Genomic DNA, 21,221 nt, shown 5'->3' on the forward strand with positions numbered 1-21,221 from the left:
GTAAACGTTCGAAAATCCACCAAAAACTAATGAAACAACAAACTTGATACAGGTTATGCGAAGGAAATTGAAACAGATGCATAAAAAATTTTTAAAACGATGTTTAATACTGGGCGAACGTTTGCAAGGTTACACGTCATTTGTTGTTCAAAAATACACTTTCACGATTATTAATTATCGTGGATGTTTGAACGCGCTTTGAATTAAAAACATTTAACGAGATTAAAAAAAAACCAAACACAAAACTCACCGAAGAGAACAGTGCGTTGACGTGATACGGTGCAGAATAATTCCTCAATATCACTGCATGCATCAGATCTATACACCGCACAATTCTTTCTTCCACGTTAATCGATACAATCCCAAAAGCACAAAGCATATCTTTGGGTACGAAATCGATATTTTATCGAAAAAAAATGTTAAGGTGTAAAGTGATAAAGGTGAAGTGATTAAAAAAAAAAAAAACAGGAATAAAATGGAGCACATGGTATCTTTCATTGTCATTAACCTCATTATCGTGTGACGTCACAATTGAGTACAAGGATAAAAGGAAATGAACAATCCAGTGAGTCATACTTGTGTAATGACGTAATCTCACAAAGCAGCTGTTTGCTGTACTGAGCCGTTGGGTTCGTGACGTAGCAACGTATGGCAGACGGGTTGTGGTTATTGTCCGTGGTTGGAAACGTTTCCTTCGACCATAGTAGGTACGTGGCCTTACTCAGCAGCCGCCTCACCGTGACGCCACACTTTTCCCCTGACTCGTCGCCTTTCAAATTCATTCAAGGGATTCGTTTTGAGCGGTACACGACGCGCAGTGTGCTGCTGATACAAATACAGTACTCGGTGCGTCGACTTCCGGACCTCGTGTCTCTGTTGCCGTGTTTCACTACCCATGATGCAGTGCTCGGGCGCCATATTGGTTAGCAATCTAAACAAGGGTCTGTACCTCGTGTCTCTGTTGTCGTGTTTCACTACCCATGATGCAGTGCTCGGGCGCCATATTGGTTAGCAATCTAAACAAGCGTCTGTACCTCAAGTCTCTGTTGTCGTGTTTTACTACCCATGATGCAGTGCTCGGGCGCCATGTTGGTTAGCAATCTAAACAAGCGTCTGTACCTCAAGTCTCTGTTGTCGTGTTTCAATACCCATGATGCAGTGCTCGGGCGCCATATTGGTTAGCAAGGTAAGCAAGTCCGAACTAGGCTAAAGAATGAACATATTACCATCCATTGCAGTAAGTCAGAATAACGAGATAAACGTGATAGTTTTGTGGAGCTACTGATGCTATCGTTGCCAGGGTAGTGAATACGGACAATCAACATGGCGGCGCGCACGGAATTGTGGGATAGCTCTGAAAATGCTCTCCAGTCTGGAGTTCGTAGGTCGTCATGGAAATGTGAGATCAATTCGACACGTTGACGGTTGACGGCACTGTGGAGATCACCCAGCATTGCACTGAAGACTGCCCAATAGACAATTGGTGGCAAGAGAACTGGACAGACAGCATGGTGAGAGGAGCTGTTCTGCAAGAGACGCTGGTGACGTGTAAATGCAATCTGTGGAGGTGGAGGAGAGCGTTGTCCTCACAGCTGGCTGGTCAGCACTTGGGGTACTGTGTTCGGCCAACCGAGACAGAAAGGGTTTGCCATAGTTCTCATTGACCATAGCCGCATGGAAGATGGCACAGAAACGCAACTGGAAGGCCTGAAGCTCAAGATTGAGACTGGAGTGGATGTGGGTGATCAATAGGAATAGGCTTTAGGCCCGTGTGGATGTGAAGAGATGGAGGATGCAGGAAAGGAACAGCTGTCCTTCCTGTCTGACTGAAACAAACGTGTGCAGTTCCTGGTTGCAGAAGGATATCCATGAGCAAACCGAATCAAAGAAGTGACGTTGCATTGACTTTGTTGTCGTCAGACAAAAACACCTCAGAAGGTGACTGGATGCCTGATTGAAGCGAGAAGCTGAGTGCAACACTGACCACCGAAAGCTCCGTATTAAAGTAAAGATGACAAAGATGGAAAGGTTATCGTAGATCCCTGGCTAGAAGCTCGGGGCAGTTTGATGTGTGAAGGATACGAGCCAAAAGTGCGGATGAAGATGGGCATTTCAAGTGCGTGCGTGCGTGCGACGTTTTTTTTGTGGAGTGTGATGCACCAAAATTATCATGATTTCCTGAGGTGATTAGGCTAATTAACTCCAAAAAATCCAGAAGAATTCCCATGTTTTAAACGTGTGCCATGTTGAAGGATATTGAGCAGCGTAATTGGTCCTTCCATGGCATGGTATTCTTACGACAAAACGTTTTGGTTCGCGGGCGCCAGCAGTGACCACTATTTTCGTTGTGTCTGTGTGTCTGTCTGTCTATTTGTGACTCCAGAGCATAGCTCCGTGACGTTTGATGTGATCTTGATGAAACTTGGACACAAGCTAAATATCATGGTCCAGTTGTGTCTTTTTGTATGAGGGGCGTCCCAGGCCCCTTGTGGGCGGAACCACGCCCACTTGAACTTTTTATTTATTTTTATTTATTTTTCTCGATTTTTTTTTTCTCGCAATTTAATTTCCTCGAAGCTGTGCGTAATGTCCTTAAGTACAACATATAAAAAAATCCGATTTGATTTGGTCAATTTTGACGGAGGAGATAGGGTTTTACGGTAGGGCTTCCTCAATAATGTCCGCAAACCATCGTCACTTCCCAGCTTGTTTTAATTAATGCTAATAATATGGTATTAACAACAATAATAATGGTAGTATCATTTGGCAATAATAATAATAATGAATGTATAATGCCTGCCCTGGCCCAAAACACATCTGGGCTTGATGAAAAGGCAAGCTAATGCTCAAGAAATATGGCAGGTAGGTATGCTGCAAGGCCATGAAGACCAATGAAACTTTGATCCAATGGACCAATGGGCCCACTAATCGTTCAAAAAATTAAAAAAAGATTCTCGTATCCGTAACCGGATCGTCGACAAAATCTAATCAATTCTTCCTTGTCGCACATCCAATGTGCCCAAGTTTTATCCGAATCCATCCACAACTTTTTTGAGATATCGTGCTATATTTCGTTTTTGGACCGATCCCTCAATAGTGAAGAATCACTTTTAAAAATTCCAGTATCCAGATCCGGATCTTCACTTAAGTCTCAGAGTTTCGTCCTTGTCACGCAACAAACCTCTCCACAAACTTTCATCTGAATCCGTCCACAAGTTTTTGAGATATCCTGTTCACAGACAAACAAACATACAGATAGACATGGGTGAAAACATAATCTCTGCCCACCTTCAGTGGCCGAGCTCATGATGCATTAAAATTAATATATTTGTTCAACATTTTCAGTGGTTGCTGACGGCAAAGTCGAGCTCATGAAAAATCTGTTAAAATGATTTCTGTATCCTTCCTATAGTTTGTGTGCGTGCGTGCGTGCGTGTCGCGCTACTCCTACAGTTCTGGGTCGATTACATCCAGACTTGCTACATAGGATCAGTGTGACTCCAATTCATGTAGGGGCGTTTAAAAAAAAATTGTTGGTGGTCTTGGTGGGGGAGAAGGGGGTGGGGGGGGGGACAATTTTTTTTAATGTAACTGTGTATCGTGTAGCGCCGCCTCCAGGTGGGCGAGGGTATTACAACTCTCCACCATTTCAGTGCAGTATTCCTGTCCAGACGTTTTCCAGTGCAGTGAAGTGTTTTGATTTGTAAGCAGGAGGTATGTTTTTGCTTCATGTATGTATTCCAAGTTATTTATTTTCCTACACATACACACTACCCAAATAAAGGTACATGCAGGTACACCGCATCAGAAGAACGTGTTACATGCTTGGAACAAGATCGCCTGCAGTGCGGGTACTCTGCTATTGGTAATAATAGCTCGATTCAGTGGTAAGCAAAATGGACATGCTGCGTAATGTATGTGTAAACTGCAAAGTAAGGCGTGTATGTTCACAGGTCATGTCAGGTAATATGGTTAGATAATGGAATGTGTCATAAGGATTATGATATTATTTTAATACATGAAAGCTTACAGAAAGGAAGGTAAATATCAACAAGTAAAGTGATAAGCTGTTAGGGTAAAAGATTTGAATGTAAAAAAAAGAAGCTTTTGAAAGCATTTGATGGAATGAAAACTTTTTTTTTTTACATCTATCTATAATTCCAGCAATCTCTGTGTGTCTGTCTGTCTGTGACCGCTGTTTCTCGACAACCACTGGTCCGATCTAATTGAAACTTGCCAGGTATATTGCTGGGGACCTGAGTATGTGCCTTTTCAAGGTTTGATATTAATCGGACAAGTGGTTCCCAAGTTATGGCCATTTTTTTTTTACCAACCAATGACAGGACACGGTGCCATGACATCACGATTGACGTCACAATTCTTCTTTGTTTGATATGACGTCACAATTGACGCTGGGGACCTGAGTGTGTGCCTTTTCAAGGCTTGATATCGTTCTTCTTCATCCGTTTCAGCTGTTTCCCAAATGTTTCCCAAGTTATGGCCATTTATTTACCAAACCAATGACAGGACACGTTGCTGCTTAGGCGTGGCCGATGGGGAAAGGGCGCCTTAGTTACCAATGACAGGACACGTTGCTTGACGTTTTGCACCCACAGTATCTATCTTCTATCTATAATTCCAGCAATCTCTGTTTGTTTGCCTTTTCAACGTTTGAAATTAATTGGACAAGTGGTTCCCAAGTTATGGCCAAGTTAGAGTGCGTTCCCCATTACGGATTACAACATACTGACTTCCGGATAGTGATGACTTACTGTATTCTAATAATTTCTCGATTTCTTATGTGCATTTATAGATAAACACAATGCCCCAATCTTGTCGTCATTTACGAGAGTGAAGGAATGGCCTATGTGGTTGTTTGAAAGTTTTTTTTTTTTTTTTTTTTTTTTGCACGTTCGGCCACGCAGGTACGGGCACACGAGAGCGAAGGAATGGCCTGTGTGGTTGTTGTTTCTGGCACGCAGTTTGTTTTTGTTCTTGTTTTTTGTTTTTTCGCACGTACGGGCATGCACTAGTAAATGAAATTGTGGATCTCCTGATGTGGACACGTGGCCAAGGTTGTGGGCCCACCATTTGGAGGGCTTCTGGGTGGAAAATGTCGATAAAGAACAAAGTCTAGCTCATGATCCACAGGCGGAAAATCATGACAAATCGATCAGTTACAAATTACTGAACTTCTTACTTTCAGTGTAAGCTAACAAGTATATTTATTTTTATTTTTGCGATTTTGGATAAAGTTAAGTATCAGATGTTGTGGAATTATTATCATCTACAATGTGCTTTAAATGTTCATACATTAGGAATTGCTATTGATGTTCAATAAAAGTTTATAATTGTTTTGAGGAACTTTATAGGTATAAAGAGTGCGTGTGGGCGTGCGCTTGCGTGATACTGGCATACCAGCTGACCATGTAAATGATGCAATGGCCACATTTGCTCATTGAAAGCATCCTCAATGTAAACTGCTGTGCATTAAACTATGATTCAACAACCGGGGAGCACCACCTGATCAATCTTAAAAGGCAAGGTTGTGGATTTGCTCGATTCAAAATGAAACCTTGCGCAGTCTGCATTAACTGCTCTTCTCTGACCAGTGACCGTTGATATTTCCCTCATCAACTGCATGGACAAAAGTATCAGAGGAATACAACTGAAAGCTGTAAAAACTGTGCAGTTTCAGAAGCTGATGACTATCTTATTTGTTGCACCATCTTGTCCAAATATTATCTTCACATAGATCCAGTGATCCACTCTAGATCCACTTCAAGTTCGTTAATTAGGCGTTAAGAGGCAGGTGTTGTTTGCACAGAGCTTTTGCACAAGAACATTGAGGGGAATTGCCAATAGCTGAGAGTATTTATCAAGGAAGTGAGGAAGGACTTTAACAGAAGATCCAGGTCAGAGTGGAGGAAGTGCGGTAAAGAAACAGCTGGAAAAGTTAAAGTGTGTATTAAGCTCCGGGACAGATAACATGCACCCGGGAGTATTGATGGATGTACTCACAGGCATCGACAAAGACTTCACCTGGATGAGGGCTCACCGTCCACTCAGGAAGGTGGCAAAGCAGTAACGCGAGATGTTAATGGATATATTTAATAGCTCACTGGAGTCAGGACAGGTGCCTACGGAGTGGAGAGGAGCAAATGTAACACCGTTATTTAAAGGATTGTGTCTGATCAATGTACATTATCATCCTAAAGTCACCTTACCCAACCCCTCCCCCCACTAAAATAAAAAAAATCTATATACAATCAACAAACACAAAAAAAATTCCCATTTTTAGCTCACCTGGATTTTAGTCAAGTGAGCTTATGCGATCGAGCAGTCTCCGTAAGTCAGTCAGTCAGTCCCAAAACACTTCAGTCATTATCGCTTGAACCAAACACATGATTTTTATGGAACTTGATCATAAGCTTCATATCTGATGCCTAACAAAGGTGTATTGACTGCATCAAAAATCTTTGCTCATAAGGGAGTCTATGGGGGGGGTTGACCCCCCCCCCACAAACACCTCAAATCGGTATTTGTTCCCTTCACCGAAACTACACGCACGATTTTGATGAAATTTGACCACAACCTTCATCACCAATGATGTACCAAAGTTTATCAACTGCATCAAAATCTGTGCTTCATAAAGGAGTCTATGAGGGGGTTTCACCACCCCCCCCCCAAATGGGTATTTCCTCTTCTCCAAAACTACACAGACAATTTCAGTAAACTTGACCACAACCTTCATCACCCATGATGTACCAAAGTTTGTTCACGCCATTAAAAAAAAAATCAGGGTCTTAGCTCAGGGGTCTGCAGATGGAGGGGATGGGGGGTGGATTGAATGACTGTTGCTCCTGATCCAGGTGAGCTTCAGGACGTGTGGTCCTATTTTTATTTTAACACCAAGGTGATGTTGGATACCTTCCTCATCCCCACTCTTTCTCCTATTCTCCCCAATGAAATTACGTCATCATAAGGTTTGACGGATTTATTTAATCTGGTGTTGGTGTAGCACAGGCATGATGGGCCGAATGGCCTTCTCCTGCATCACGCAGAACTTTGGTGTTTTTCTCTGCAACCACTTGGCGGATCGAGACGAAATTTTCACTTTTGGGGCAACTACTCATGTATAATGTTTTAATGATAGTTATGATGTCATAGGTCACGTGGTGTGGCTTCTATGTTGGAAAAACGACAAAAACTTTGGACCTCTATCTCTGTAACCACACCAAATAAAATAATTGAAACTTGGCACATGGCAAATACTCCTCATTGGGAATGAGTGATTTTTTTATGATGTCATAGGTGCCTTCATAATGACATCATAATCGCATATGTAGAACGCTACATCCGATCAGTATGAAAAATTTTGAGGGTCACCTCGGGATAAAATGGTCCACATATAATAATTTTATGATGTCATCAGTCACGCAGGTCATGTGATTTGGCAGCCATATTGTTTTAAAGAAATAAAAACTTTCAAAAATCTTCTCTGAAATGGCTGAAAAGATTGAGACGAACCTTTACACGTATGTCTGCCTATCCATGAGGAACAAAAGGTTCACACACATGACATCATAGGTTATATGGTTTGGCAGTCATATTGGATTTACCCTAAAACCAATAAAAAAAAATCTCCAGAATGGCTGGACAGATTGAAGGGAAACTTCACACAAACGTTCCCCAAGCCATGTGTGTACAAGTTTGTAAAGGAATAATTGATGTCACATGGTTTGGCAGCCATATTGGATTGAAGAAAAATATTAAATAATGTATTCTCTGGAACCACTCAATTAATCAATGTGAAACTTCACAATTGTGATCTAGCAGTGACGGGGAATACATGTTTTCGATTTCAACTTGATAGGACGCATGATATGGCAGCCAGAATTATTTGATTTTTTGATTTGGGTTTTTAAAATTTTATTAGTCTTCTTTTTTAAATAAGGTTCACTTGGCTGTGCCTGGATGGGTTTGAGGGTAGACGAGTAGCAGCTGAAATGCAAATTCTATCCAGGTTCCTCCTGATGACTTCATCTTTACTTTTTGCTTGTTCGGGTTCCTTCTGATGACTCCATTGCGGGACTGTACCTATTTGGTCTTCCATTTGATTTGAATTTAATTAATTTTAATCCCATTCTGAATTCAATTGAATAATAATAAACATTATTGGTCAGGGTCTGGTGTCCAATCAAAGCGGGGTTGCATCAAAGCAGGACGTCTTGGTACCCGGTTATTACTGCCAGCAGTTATAAAGTGGCAGTTCTAGTTATGGCTATTCTTAATGCTGTAATACACCAGTACACAAACACCACACAAAATAAGTCCTAGTGAGAGTCTGCAATCTCTGATCATCTTTTCCTTGTGAATACTACTACTACTACTACTACTACTACTACTACTACTACTACTACTACTACTACTACTACTACTACTACTACTTCCCCTCCTCCTCATTGATTTACAATTGGTCACTGGATTTAACATTAGTACAATTTTTTTTTGTTACAGATCCGAGGCATCAAAAAGCTCCATGTGTCAAACAAACAGTTGTTTGATATATGGAGCACCTTTCTGCCACGAGAGCATTTCAATTGCTTCAGATGTGGCAATAAATGTCAGTTGTTACTCCCAGCTTGCTGACTCAATGACAGAAGACGCCATTTGAATTTTTGCTAACTCCATCCCTACCCCGTTTATAATCCCTTGTGGATATTGGCAACTTGCTAGTGTTGCTAAAGTATCATAATACTGCCATGTAAGCACTGATGTGTCTTTTTGTTAATCGTGGTAGTGGTGGCACTGGTGATGAAAGGACTTCAGAAGGAGAAAGCATCACACAATCAGTGCAGTATCAATCAGCAAGTCACGTAATCGCTTGATCAAAGATATTTTGACATCACTCACCGACACTGCATCTAACAAGTAAATTACAATCACATCTTTATGCTTGCTAAGCAGAAGAGGCATAAACACTTAAAACTGCTGTACAGAATTGTTTCAGCTTCAGTAACACTCGTGTTTCAGGTCGCTGAGCTAAAGTTTCACAAATCGGATATCACAACAATGTTGATGCACGTGTCGTATTGTGATTCTCATCATATTAGCACTAGCACTCACCATCAGTATTTCTTCTTGCGATACTTTGACGATTTATCACATCTTTGCACCCCTATTTATTTCCCATCAAATCAGTCTATGATAATATAGTGGCAACATCTGATGAATATACAGAACTATTTTCACTTTCACACATGACAATGTGGACAAAGTTCAGCAACAACAACAACCAACAACAGCCTTTATTTATTTATTTATTTATTTTTACAAGGGCAGGAGGTTTAGTCATCAATGCAGACCATTTTTGTTCAAAGCTAAAATAATTCAATTTGTAAAAAAATAAGAGTTTGCACTTATATTTATGGCAAGCTCGTGGTGGTACCATTGCATTATCTTGGAGACTGCCATGTTGGAATGTGACTCAGATAATCGCAAAAACTGACATTGAGCAAACTGGGTTCTGCCTTTTGATCAAAGACATTTTCGATTTTGACCTTGACACACAAAAGCTCAGACATGGACCAACCATCAACCATCGTCTTAGATCATCATGTTCATTGCCTCCGATAAAAGAACAAAGGAAATTTGTCCCTTTTACTTGTCGTTCTCTTGCAAAATAACTCCCAAGTCTGACATCTTAAAACAAACTTAGCACGGCAATATCCCAGAATTGCTTGCGGCAATCATCTTGTGTGATGCAATTATGCCTGGGGGGATATTACAATAAAAGGAGATGAAGGGAAGGAGGAGGCAGAAAGGAACTCTCATTTTGTTTTATACATATGTACTATAAGTTGCCATTTAGTGAGGAACTTGGAAACTCCTGTCGATTGTTAAAATTTTATTGCCTGGGATGCAGCGTTTGTACCCTTAATTCAGATTATCAGACCGATACAAAATAAGGCTGTGTTGTTGTTTGACTGTGCCAAACGAAATTGGTGCATAATTTTAGGGGCCTTTGGTTCTTTCAGAAAATTTAAGGCTGGTCTCGCGATTATACCATGTTTTACGGTGTCTGGTTCCATAAGTGCACGGGACTAACAGCTGAACCTCCTTTATGGCATGATATATAGCGGTTTCTTTGGGAATAAAAAGCCAGACTTTTTTGTTGTTGTTTAAGAAACAACATCGTGAGATTTTCAAATGAGCCATGTGTTTGTATCTCAGAGTTGGCCTGTGTGATGTGCCTTTCAGCCCAGCAAGTAAAAATCCACGTGAATTCCCTTACCATATCAAGGCGCACCTTTCGGCACCCGGCTGGGCCTAGTGGAGTGCAAGCATGCGGCAGCTGAAGGGTCGTCCACGCAAGGAGCGAGCTCGCGACAAGAAGGAGCGAAAGTTGGCCATGGAACAGGCACGAAGTTCGATCGTGCCTGTGGTGCTGCCGTCCCTGTGTGTCATCGCCTTGTTGATCGTTCTGTTTTTCTACATTGCCACACGCCCCAAAGTTCAGGATTAAAACTGGAAGGTCACTTGAGTGACGAGAGGAAAAACATTCAAACTTTCATGGTGAGGTTTTGATTAGAAAATGGGTGTCGGTTGGGACTGCAGAAAACTCACTTTGACCTGATGAGCTGTTCTTGTCATCAGCTGCCTTATTTGCCCAATGCAATGTCATGCTGCCAATGTCAAAAGAAAGATGCTGTCTGCATTCCAACAGCGTACAATCACCAGCAAGTTCCCAAAAGTCAAATGATTGCATAAAAAAGTGCAAGGTAAACATTGTAAAAGTCGAGATGCTTCGGTTGTCTTACATGTGCACCTTTTGAACTTAGAGTTTATGTAACTTCTTTTTGAAAAAAAAAATGCCATATATATACTCATTATATTGATTACAAATGCAAATACAAGTCTACCTCTGCTGTTGCTTTGCTCTCCTTTGTGTATTGAGGTTTGGGGGTCTCAATTTTTAAGTGGCTTAGATACACCGGCGTAGAACGTGCCGAATTTTTGATGCGCGGTTGAACCTGATTCTTCGCTATAAATTTGGGTTTAAAGGATAGACTGGAAAATTGAATGTATTTATTTTTGTGGTTCGAAATATAATTACCCCCTCCACTGAAGGTGGACAGAGGTTATGTTTTCACCCGTCTGTTTGTTACTTGCGAAGTCGAAGATTCGCAAGTATATTGGTTGGCCTGGACTGTTATTCTGTCTGTTTGTTTGTTTGTCAGTCGCCTACAGGTCACATTTATACTCCGATCTTCATGAAACTTCATCACCTGGTCGAAGTCGTGACAAGCCGGAAGCCTTTTGTATTCGACGTCAAAAGGTCAAGGTCACATAAATCGTCAATTTTCAACCATTCACTTGATATTAATATATTATTCTGTAAACTGTATATAAAACTGAAAAACACGGGTGGACGGTGAACCCTCGTCCAGGTGAAGTCTTGGTCGACACCGGTGAGTACATTTATGATGTACTGGTTGAACGTGAGTTGGACCGTGAGTATGTCTATTAATTACTTCTTGCAGCTTGACTATGTCTATGACAATGAATTACCACTATTAATTATGGACTATTGGAACATACCTTTAAGACATGAAACCTTTCGAGCCCTGACCCCTTGAGACTATATCAAACCTCGACCCTGAAGATCGTTTATTGTGGGCTGGGGTTCGGTGGCGATAAACGACCACTAGGTGGAGCAGTGGCGTCGTCTCCCACCGAACACCCAGAATTTAGGTCGTGACTCTCGGATAAGTCCGAAAGGTCACGGGTCCCTTTGTGGACTGTGAGCGCCAATTCTCTGATGGCGTGGGGTAGGGTCAATCGCCAAATTTCAATATACCTAAGTACCCACGTCATCAAATTGTTGGGGAAATCACACCCTCGGCCGACTTTGTCCGAACCGAGTCGCTATCACGGACTCGGATCCGGCGTAACCGAGCGGAAGTTACCAAAGCCGCGCCGGACCCAATGACAACTTAGCGGCCCAAACGGCCTCAATAATTCTCAATATGCACCGTGCTGGACCAATGGGAGAAAGCACAGAAAACGAGCTGGTACATTTAACACGGGGGGGTTATTTATAACCAATAATCGGGGAGAGGTGCATACAAAGAGCAGAGTTATCCGAATATGAAAATGTAATGTAAAATGAACACAGGGCACTTTGACAATTTCTACTTACAGGACGGCACCACACACACACGCACACACCAAAAGAACTGGACCCCGTCAGGTCTTTATTTCGACCTTTCAGCTCGGAGGGAAGGCGAGCTGAGAACAAGGGCCTATTTTGCACCTGTCCACCTTGTGCGGTCTGGTCGAGCTTGTCTGGTGGCGGGACTCGAACCCACCACCAACAAAGCAGCACCAAGCTCCAGGGACCAAGGAAAGAGCGTCGGATGCCAGCCAGCATGAAGGCAGATGAGTGAGAGATGACGAGCCGACCGGCGATCGAGCCTGAAACAGCTTCCTTGATCAGGCCACACCAGGCGAGGCAGACATGCACAGCCAGTACGGGAACGGACCAGACGAGACGCCAGCAGGCAAAACGAGGATTCTTATTCTTCTCCTCTTTCTTTACGACGGTGCGAACCTTCCTTGACAAAGGCTCACCACCTCGTCTTATCCTCCCCCTCCCCGGAAACAGAAACGGAGACGGAAACACTCTGAGGTACTCGCCTCCGGATTGGACAAGGGGTTGTCGGGCGACTCGTGGCCGCCGTTGATTGGACGAGCTCACGGTAGGCGGAGGGAACCTCACCCCTCTACGTGCCACGCTGCACGTGGGCGATGGTGTGAAAACGAAGGATGAAGATTTAAAGTTATTTTAAAAACCTAACTATAAAAGTAACTCGTAGTGCACACACGAAATTCCCATCAGACAGAAGGACGGGACCCTAACTATAAACACATACTTATCAAAATAACTGAACTTGGGGACTGCTGTCTGTCTGTGTGCAAATGGCTTCCAGATTCGTAACATTTTTACCCTAAGAGCCTTGAAAATTTCCTCAGACCCCCCTCGACCCCAAATAACCTTTAGACCCTGAAATGAGAGCGAGAGATGAACCTTCAGAGTTTAGGCTTTATTCCATTTGATTGGAGCCGCTTCTACGGGCACACCGGGGAATACAGGTTCAGCTAGGAGTACATAAGCAGTAACGTATACATGTGCAGTTAATCATTGCAGACAATCCGCGTAAGCACGGAGTTCGATATAATCTCCATTCTCACCAGTCAATGAGCACCTTCAGTTAACGAGCATCAAGTGAACAGCCGATGTCAATGGCAATGCCCCGGGGACAATCACTCGTGCCGCAGAGACCTCCCCTTATACGCGAGACGCACAACATGTGATCCCGCGTCATGTCCCTCAATTCACGTTAATTCACCACATTCTCCCCACCTTTAAAATGTAACTAGGGGCCCATCTTACACACCATGATTGCTTTAGCACTATAGGAGTATACATTTCAAGCAACGCGGACTAATAGGTCTACAGAAGCATACATGCCAAGCAGTGATTATTTTGAGTTGTAGGAGCATGGAAATGAGCATCGATATATGATATAATGGGCATATAGGAGCATGAGCAGCGAGAATGCCGATAATCCCCTTTACAGATTGAGTCGTCGAGGGGGCCTTATTCATCGACCTCTCCGGGAGTAAACGGCAGTTTCACTTGAGGGAGACTCCCGATCCTCTTGGTGAGCCTCGACTTGTGCCGGGGATGACTCCTCGATCGCTCTCGGGTGGAACGCGGCAGCCCCGTCGCCTGGCGGAGTTCCTGGGGGGGAAATGTCAGAAGGAGGAGTGCCAGAAGGTGGTGTACCGGCGGGAGGAGTACCTGAGGGAGCCAGATGGCGAACCGACACAGTGGTCTCCCTGCCATCCGGGAGCCTGACATGAGCATACTCTGGATTAGTGTCAATGAGTTCGACCCCCTCCACCAGCGGTTCATACTTGCTTTGTCGTACCGGGCGTTTCATGAACACTGTACCGGGATGGGTCAGCCAGTTGGGCACCGTTTGACCGTCAACATAACGTCGTTGGTGAGTAAACACACGTTCGTGAGGAGTGGCATTGGTGGACGTGCAGAGCAAAGAGCGTATGGAATTCAGAGCGTCGAGAAGGGTAACCTCCCATCGCTCGGGGCCCAGTCCTCTCGATTTCAGCGCCAGAGTTACGGCTTTCCAAATAACTCCATTATACCGTTCCACCTGCCCGTTTCCCTGTGGGTTGTAACCCGTCGTTCGACTAGTTGCTATGCCGAGCTCTAGTAGGAATTGTTTTAGCCCGGCCGACATGAAACACGGCCCTCTGTCTGAATGTATGTACGAAGGTCTCCCAAACATAGCGAAGAGGTCAGAGAGACATTTTACGACAGTGCCCGAGGTCATATCCGAGCACGGAAATGCGAAAGGGAACCTTGAATATTCATCAACAACGGTGAATATGTATCTGTTGTCTGTCTCGGTCGGCAGGGGCCCTTTGAAGTCGATGTTTAGTCTCTCGAAGGGGGAAGTGGCCTTGATCAGTCTACCAGATGCCGCGCCATAGAATCTGGGTTTTAGTTCAGCACAAACAGGGCATGAAGCATTCATTTGTTTAATATCTTCAACAGAATAGGGAAGATTTTGTCTGCGTACGAAATGTGCCATCCTGGTTACCCCTGGGTGGCACAGAGACACATGGAGGTCTTGCAAAGCCTGACTGATTGTTGCCGAACTGTAGACCCGGGAGAAGGTATCTGCAGCAGGGTTTTCTTTCCCGGGCCGGTAAACAATGTCGTATCTGTAGCAAGCTAGGTCTATCCGCCATCTCATAATTTTTTCATTCTTAATTTTCCCGTTATTTTTCCCATCAAACATGAATGCCACGGATCGTTGGTCCGTAACGAGCGTGAAGTGGTTTCCCAGTAAATAATGTCTCCATTTCCGCAGCGCTTCAACGATGGCGTACGCTTCCTTCTCTATCGCTGAGTGTCTCTGTTCGCTTCTAGAGAGAGTTCTCGAGAAGAACGCGACCGGCCGCCCAGACTGATTAAGCGTAGCAGCTATGGCGTGATTTGAAGCGTCGGTCTCCACCATGAAGGGCACCGAGCTGTCGATCGATAAAACCACGGACTTACTGATATCATCCTTGAGATTGTGGAAAGCTCTTACAACAGCGGCATCTGGTGGAAAGTTTTTGCAATGCACTAGGGGATGTATTTTCTCGGAGTATTGCGAAATCCATCTCGCATAGTAAGCGAACATCCCGATCACCCGGCGCATTGTCTGCAAGTCCTGAGGTGGTGGAAGCTCACGGAGCGGGCGCAATCGCTCAGGATCAGGCTTAATTGTGCCGTTGGCTATTGTGTAGCCGAGAAGGTCAATTGACCTTGCCGAGAATACGCATTTCTCGTAGTTGAGAGTCAGATTATATTTTCTAGCAATGCTCAAGAATCTGTCCAGATTCCTATCATGTTCCCTCTGATCCCTACCGCACACTGTGACATTGTCCACGTAAACAAAAGTGTCTTTGAGGTTTTCATCTGAGATGATGTCGTCCATAAACCGTTGGAAGCAAGCTACTCCATTCGTGACACCGAATGGTATCCTTCTGAACTGGTAGAGGCGCCTCCCTGCCTGGAATGCAGTGTAAGGTTTGTCTTCCTCTCGGATGGGAATTTGATGATAGGCGCTTCGCAAGTCGATGGTACTGAATACCTTATAATTGGCCACGCGTTCGACCATCTCGTCTATGCGCGGCAGGGGGTAGGCGTCGAGTTGGGTGAAGCGATTGACCGTTTGGGAATAATCGACAACCATTCGTTTCTTATGGTTCTGACTGCTGGTTACTAACACCTGTGCGCGCCATGGCGAATCGCTCGGTTCTATAATTCCCTCCTCCAGTAATCGCTTGGTTTCCGAAGTGATGAAATTCATGTCAGCAGTGGTATATCGCCGCGATTTGATCGCTATCGGTTTGCAGACCGGCGACAAGTTAGCGAACAGCTGGGGGGACGTCACCTCCGCGGTGGTCAACGCATTTAAAATTAGACGAGGCTTGCTTCCTCCAAAGGGTATTTCGACGCTCGTGTGCTGCTTGAGGACATTATGACCCAGAATTACGTCTGCGCACAAATCACGAAGCACCAGTACCTTTACATCCCGATGCGTGTACCCTTTTACGTCCAATTCAACATTGCAGTACCCTCGTACGCGGGATTGTAGTGAGGTGGCGGCCATGCATACCGTATTGTCAGTCGGGTGGATTACCCATTTCCTGCTCTTCACTAGCGAGCTGTTGACGAAACTTTCAGAGCTACCGGTATCAATCAGTGCCTCAGCCTTATGCCCGTTAATTCGTACGTTGATGATAGCCTTGGATAGATTCCCCGGGGAGGCTGCAGTCAATTTATTCTGCGAGTAGAGAGCCGCAGAAGTGGGTTTATTTCTCCTTAGAGTAGATTTACATACCCTGGCATAATGCCCTTTCTTGTCGCAATTCATGCATGTGGCATCTCTGGCGGGACATTTTTGACGAGGATGCCTTTTGTACCCACAAAAGAAGCATTTACCAACCGGAGCAGTTGCTGAGGAGTTTGACGTGGCCTGGGTATCCGGCTCCTCGGGTGTTTCTCCATCCCCTATGTCTGGCTGTGTCTGTGCCAGTGGGGTTCCTTGGGTTCCCATAGTAGCAGCGTTCATGAGCAGCATCGGTGTCCCAAATGACTCGGATTGCTGCTGAGCCGTATCCATCGCTCGAGCCTGATCGACTACCTTGTCAAGAGTGGGTTGCGCTTTCTCTAGTAAGCGTTGCCGTATGTGGGCTGATCTGAGTCCTTGGATGAATGCCTCCCGTGTGGCTTCCTTTCGGTGTTCCTCGGCGCTTACGGCCCGGAAGCTGCCGTCTTTTCCCAGCTGATTCAGAGCTTGCAGGAACTGATCGATTGTCTCCCCCGGTGCTTGCTTGCGTGTGTTGAGAAGATGTCGTATGTATACCTCGTTCTTGGGCTTCACGTAGAGCGCTTGCAGCACCTCGATCGCTGCTTCGTAAGTGTCGCACCCCGAGAAGAGCCTGTACACGCTGGGCGAGACATGATTCACGAGAGCGGCAAATTTGTCAGCTCCCTCCTCGATGATGGTCAGATAGTGTGAGAAGGAACAGAACCAATGCGACCATTTCATTTCTGCGTCAGTCGCGTTTGGGTCTGCGTCGAACCTCTCTGGTTTGTAGATCTTGTCCATCTTTGGTTGAGAGAGCCGAGAAAATCAAATGGAATAAATTGAAATGAGAGCGAGAGATGAACCTTCAGAGTTTAGGCTTTATTCCATTTGATTGGAGCCGCTTCTACGGGCACACCGGGGAATACAGGTTCAGCTAGGAGTACATAAGCAGTAACGTATACATGTGCAGTTAAACATTGCAGACAATCCGCGTAAGCACGGAGTTCGATATAATCTCCATTCTCACCAGTCAATGAGCACCTTCAGTTAACGAGCATCAAGTGAACAGCCGATGTCAATGGCAATGCCCCGGGGACAATCACTCGTGCCGCAGAGACCTCCCCTTATACGCGAGACGCACAACATGTGATCCCGCGTCATGTCCCTCAATTCACGTCAATTCACCACAGACCCTTTAAGATCCATTAGACCCGAAAGAACCTTTATAACCTTAAGACCCCATTAGACCTTCTGTCTGAAGGCTTTCTGCAATAACACTTGAGGTTCACCAGTCATAATCAAAAGGCCCCACATTGGTAAAAGCACGTCACAACCAAGCAAAGAGAGTGCAAAATAAAATTAATGAATTAGATTTCTTTCTTTTTTCAGGTTCTACTCATCTTGGTTAGTGGTATCGGGAGAAATCCCACGTGGCAAAGTGAAAACGGTGTCCATGACAACAATTTCACTCCATTATAATCAAATGGGATATTTTTGTGATTTTATTATTGCCAAATCTCAGGAATTTATCGAAAAAATATCAGATTGAAACTTAAACAGCTGATTTGTACGGATGTATCATGTATGTGTATAAAATGTGGTCAAGATTAGTCAAAGGTCAATGTCATTGCCATCCAAAACATGTTAAACACCTATTTAGCAGCAATTAGAAAATGTATTAACCAAATTTGTTATGCACAACATTCCATCATGTAAAACACTTAATAGGTCGAATTTGTTTGGTGAGATTTTTGTGAATCTGGATAGGATTTTTTTTTTTTTGCAGTGATTCTTCACCATTGAGAGAGTGGCCCAAAAACAAGATATAGTACATCATGATGTTTCAAAATGCTGTGGACAAGTTATGACAAAACGATGTGGATGAGTTGGGTCGGTGACGAGAACAAGCCGATTCGATTTTGGTTAAGATCCGGATCCAGATCCGACCTATCGGTGGGATACAAAACGTAAACTGTTCAGCCTGGCGGAGGTACGCACTCTACCGAGTTCCGTTCTAGTTGGTTTCTGGAATAGGTTTTTTTATCAAGTTTTGTGGGTTGGGTGAATTATTTATTCCTTCCCTTGGACTCCTTCCTTTACCTTGAGATCATTATCTTTATGCACAAACTTTTGTCTCATTTGATGTAATTTGGGTCCGAAGCCATTCGGACCTCAATACCCTGCATATGGTTTTGTCTATTAAATTGACACCCAACCAATGTGTTTCTTCCAAACTTTTAGTGAACTTTATTTTCTTACTTTGGAATTATTTCAGAGCCCCCGAGAAGTGAGAGCAGGAATTTTGAATTTGCTCCACGGTGCCCGTGATAGCATTCCGACTCTTCATGAAGGACACCGTGAGATCTTTCAATTTCATCAACTCATATACCTGCACATTTGGCACCCAGTTTGGAGATCCATTGAAAGGGACGGTGCACACATGGAAATATCACCCTTGGTGACAAAAACACGAGTACGACAGCTCACATTGGGGCCGAGATTCTAACCCAGGCTGGACCAGCTCAGAGGCAAGTGGATAAAACCGGCCTGTCCTGCGAGCACGCAAGAATGTTGATGAGCTTGAAACATTAAATTATCTTTCTTCTGATTGTACCACTAATCCTTCTACAAAGCATACTTTTTAGATTAACCTGATTGTCCTACATGTCATTGAAGGATCTGACTGATTAAAATCGAGTGGAATCCTTTTTTCAGCAACTCTGTTCTCATCACATACAAGGAATACTAAACGTTGGGAGTGGGTAACAAGGAAATGTGATGCAGGAGGAGGCCATTTGGACCATCTTGCTTGTACTACACCAACACCATCCATCCATTGGGACCATACTCTGTGCAGAGCGTTGGTGCTGCTGAAGCAGTGTCCTTGGCTGTTGGGCACAATCCTGGACAGATCGCCACTCCGACACGGGATACCAGCATGCTGGCACCAACACCAGATTTATAATATCAGTCAAGATAACGATGTAATTTCAATGGGGAATGGGGGAAGGAGTGGGGATGAGAAAATTGTGGCAGGTTCAACATCAGATCACCTGGGTGAAAAATAAAAAAAATTGGAACTTTTATGCCTCTGCTGCCGAAGTCACTGGAGGCGTTATGTTTTTGGGTTGTTTTGTTTGTGTTATGTTTTTATTAATATTTATATTTCGGTTAAAATTTTTTCGCAGCAGGATCTGGTGGGCGAAGGCATTTTTCGGGTGAGGAACGCACAACACCGACAAAACACTATCCCTTGATGAAACCATCTCACAAACGTCACAATCGTCACAGATGTGCACAATCACCCTTCCATACTCAAGCTATCCACAGGTCCGGAAAATACCCCTGTACCACTCAATCTCCAATACGTCTACATATCTATCTAGTTTAAATTTAAACCAGTCTACTGTTTTTGCTGTCATTACCTTTCTCAGGAGACCATTTCATGCATTAATTGGAACAGCACTCAGTGGAGCGCATACCTTTAAAAGTTTTCACATTTTGATGCCACTTGAGCTTATTTCATGATGCTTTCAAATCAAACTGAAGATAGAGTCTTCATAATAAAATAAAAACCACCAAAGTGATAAAGCTAAAAAAAATTCAGATAAAATGAGAATGAGTGAGATTAACAGAGAAAATCAGATGATTCTCAGTTGCATAAACTATTCAAACCCTTTTCCAAATGAACCCTGAATCACTTCGGGAGCAAATTATTTGTTTGAAAGGTTACAAAATAAGTGTAATTGGTTTTAACTGTTTGTAATCAGTGGTTTAAATTAAATATCAAGTTCCCCCACTTATCTAAGGAGTTTTAAGGTGCAACTCACTTGGTCAACCAACAAAACAAATGTGAAGATCAAGGAGTTTTCCAAAGTAGTCAGACATAAAGTGGTGGAGAAGCACCGTTCAGGAGAGGGTTATAAGATTATTTTAAAGGAACTTATTATCCCTTCGAGTGTGGTGAAATCCATCCTCAAGAAGTGGAAAATGTATCACACCACCCAGGTTACCCAGATCAGGTCACCCATCCAAACTCAGCAACTGGGCAAGCAGGAAACTGGTTCAGGATGTCACTGTAAATCCAGCAATTAGATGGAAAGATCTGCAAGGATCCATGTCCGAAATGGGGCTCAGTGTTCAAAAATCAACAATATCCCGTTCCCTTCACAAACTTTGCCTCGATGGACAGGTGGCAAGAAAGAAGCCATTAATGAAAAAGATCCATCTAAAAGCTCGTATGGAGTTTGTGAAGAAGCATCTTAATGATACTGCAGGCTTGTGGAGAAAAGTTTTGTTGTCAGATGAGACACAAATTGAACTTTTTGGTATAAATTCAAAGCATTACTTCTGGGCAAGCCTAACACGACACATCACCAGGTCAACACCATCCGTACTGTCAAGCAATGTGGTGGCAGCATCATGTTAAGAGGCTGCTTTTCATCAGCAGGGACTGGCAAGCTTGTCAGGATAGAAGGGACAATGGACGGTGCAAAGTACAAGAGAATCCTTGATGAAAACCTGCTTCAATCAGCCATGAATCTGAAACTGGGTAGGAGATTCACATTTCAGTCGGACAATGATCCGAAGCACAAAGCTAAAGTCACACTGGAGTGTCTGAATAAGAAGAACATAAATATTCTTGAGTGATCCAGAGCCCTGACATGAACCCAATTGAGCGTTTATGACAAGACTTGAAGATTACAGTCCATCGATGATCCCCATAAAACTTGGCATAACGAGAGCAATTGTCACGTGAAGAAT

General features: G+C 43.7%; 1 protein-coding gene and 1 long non-coding RNA gene across 4 annotated transcripts in view; one reads left to right on the forward strand and one right to left on the reverse strand.

Moving 5' to 3' along the window:
* The window catches only part of LOC147022974 (rho guanine nucleotide exchange factor 7-like), an 87,065-nt gene extending 86,352 nt beyond the window's left edge, over positions 1–713 (reverse strand). The window contains exon 1 of the mRNA XM_085887962.1: positions 577–713. The gene's annotated coding sequence lies outside the window, so the exon portion shown is untranslated. The remainder of the gene's footprint in view (positions 1–576) is intronic.
* On the forward strand, positions 518–19,498 carry LOC147022975 (uncharacterized). Of its 3 annotated transcripts, XR_015059974.1 has the most exons (5): positions 518–707; positions 10,264–10,784; positions 11,244–11,341; positions 18,244–18,447; positions 18,733–19,498. It is a non-coding gene; the product is annotated as an uncharacterized LOC147022975 (long non-coding RNA). The 3 variants fall into 3 exon arrangements; XR_015059973.1 differs by lacking the exon at positions 18,733–19,498 and having other exon boundaries at positions 18,244–18,691; XR_015059972.1 differs by lacking the exons at positions 11,244–11,341; positions 18,244–18,447; positions 18,733–19,498 and having other exon boundaries at positions 10,264–10,935.
* The last annotated feature ends 1,723 nt before the right edge of the window (positions 19,499–21,221 follow it).

This window comes from Eptatretus burgeri, chromosome 7 (assembly GCF_056783735.1).
Source record: "Eptatretus burgeri isolate ZD-2024b chromosome 7, Ebu_testis_v1, whole genome shotgun sequence".
Lineage (NCBI taxonomy): Eukaryota > Metazoa > Chordata > Myxini > Myxiniformes > Myxinidae > Eptatretus > Eptatretus burgeri.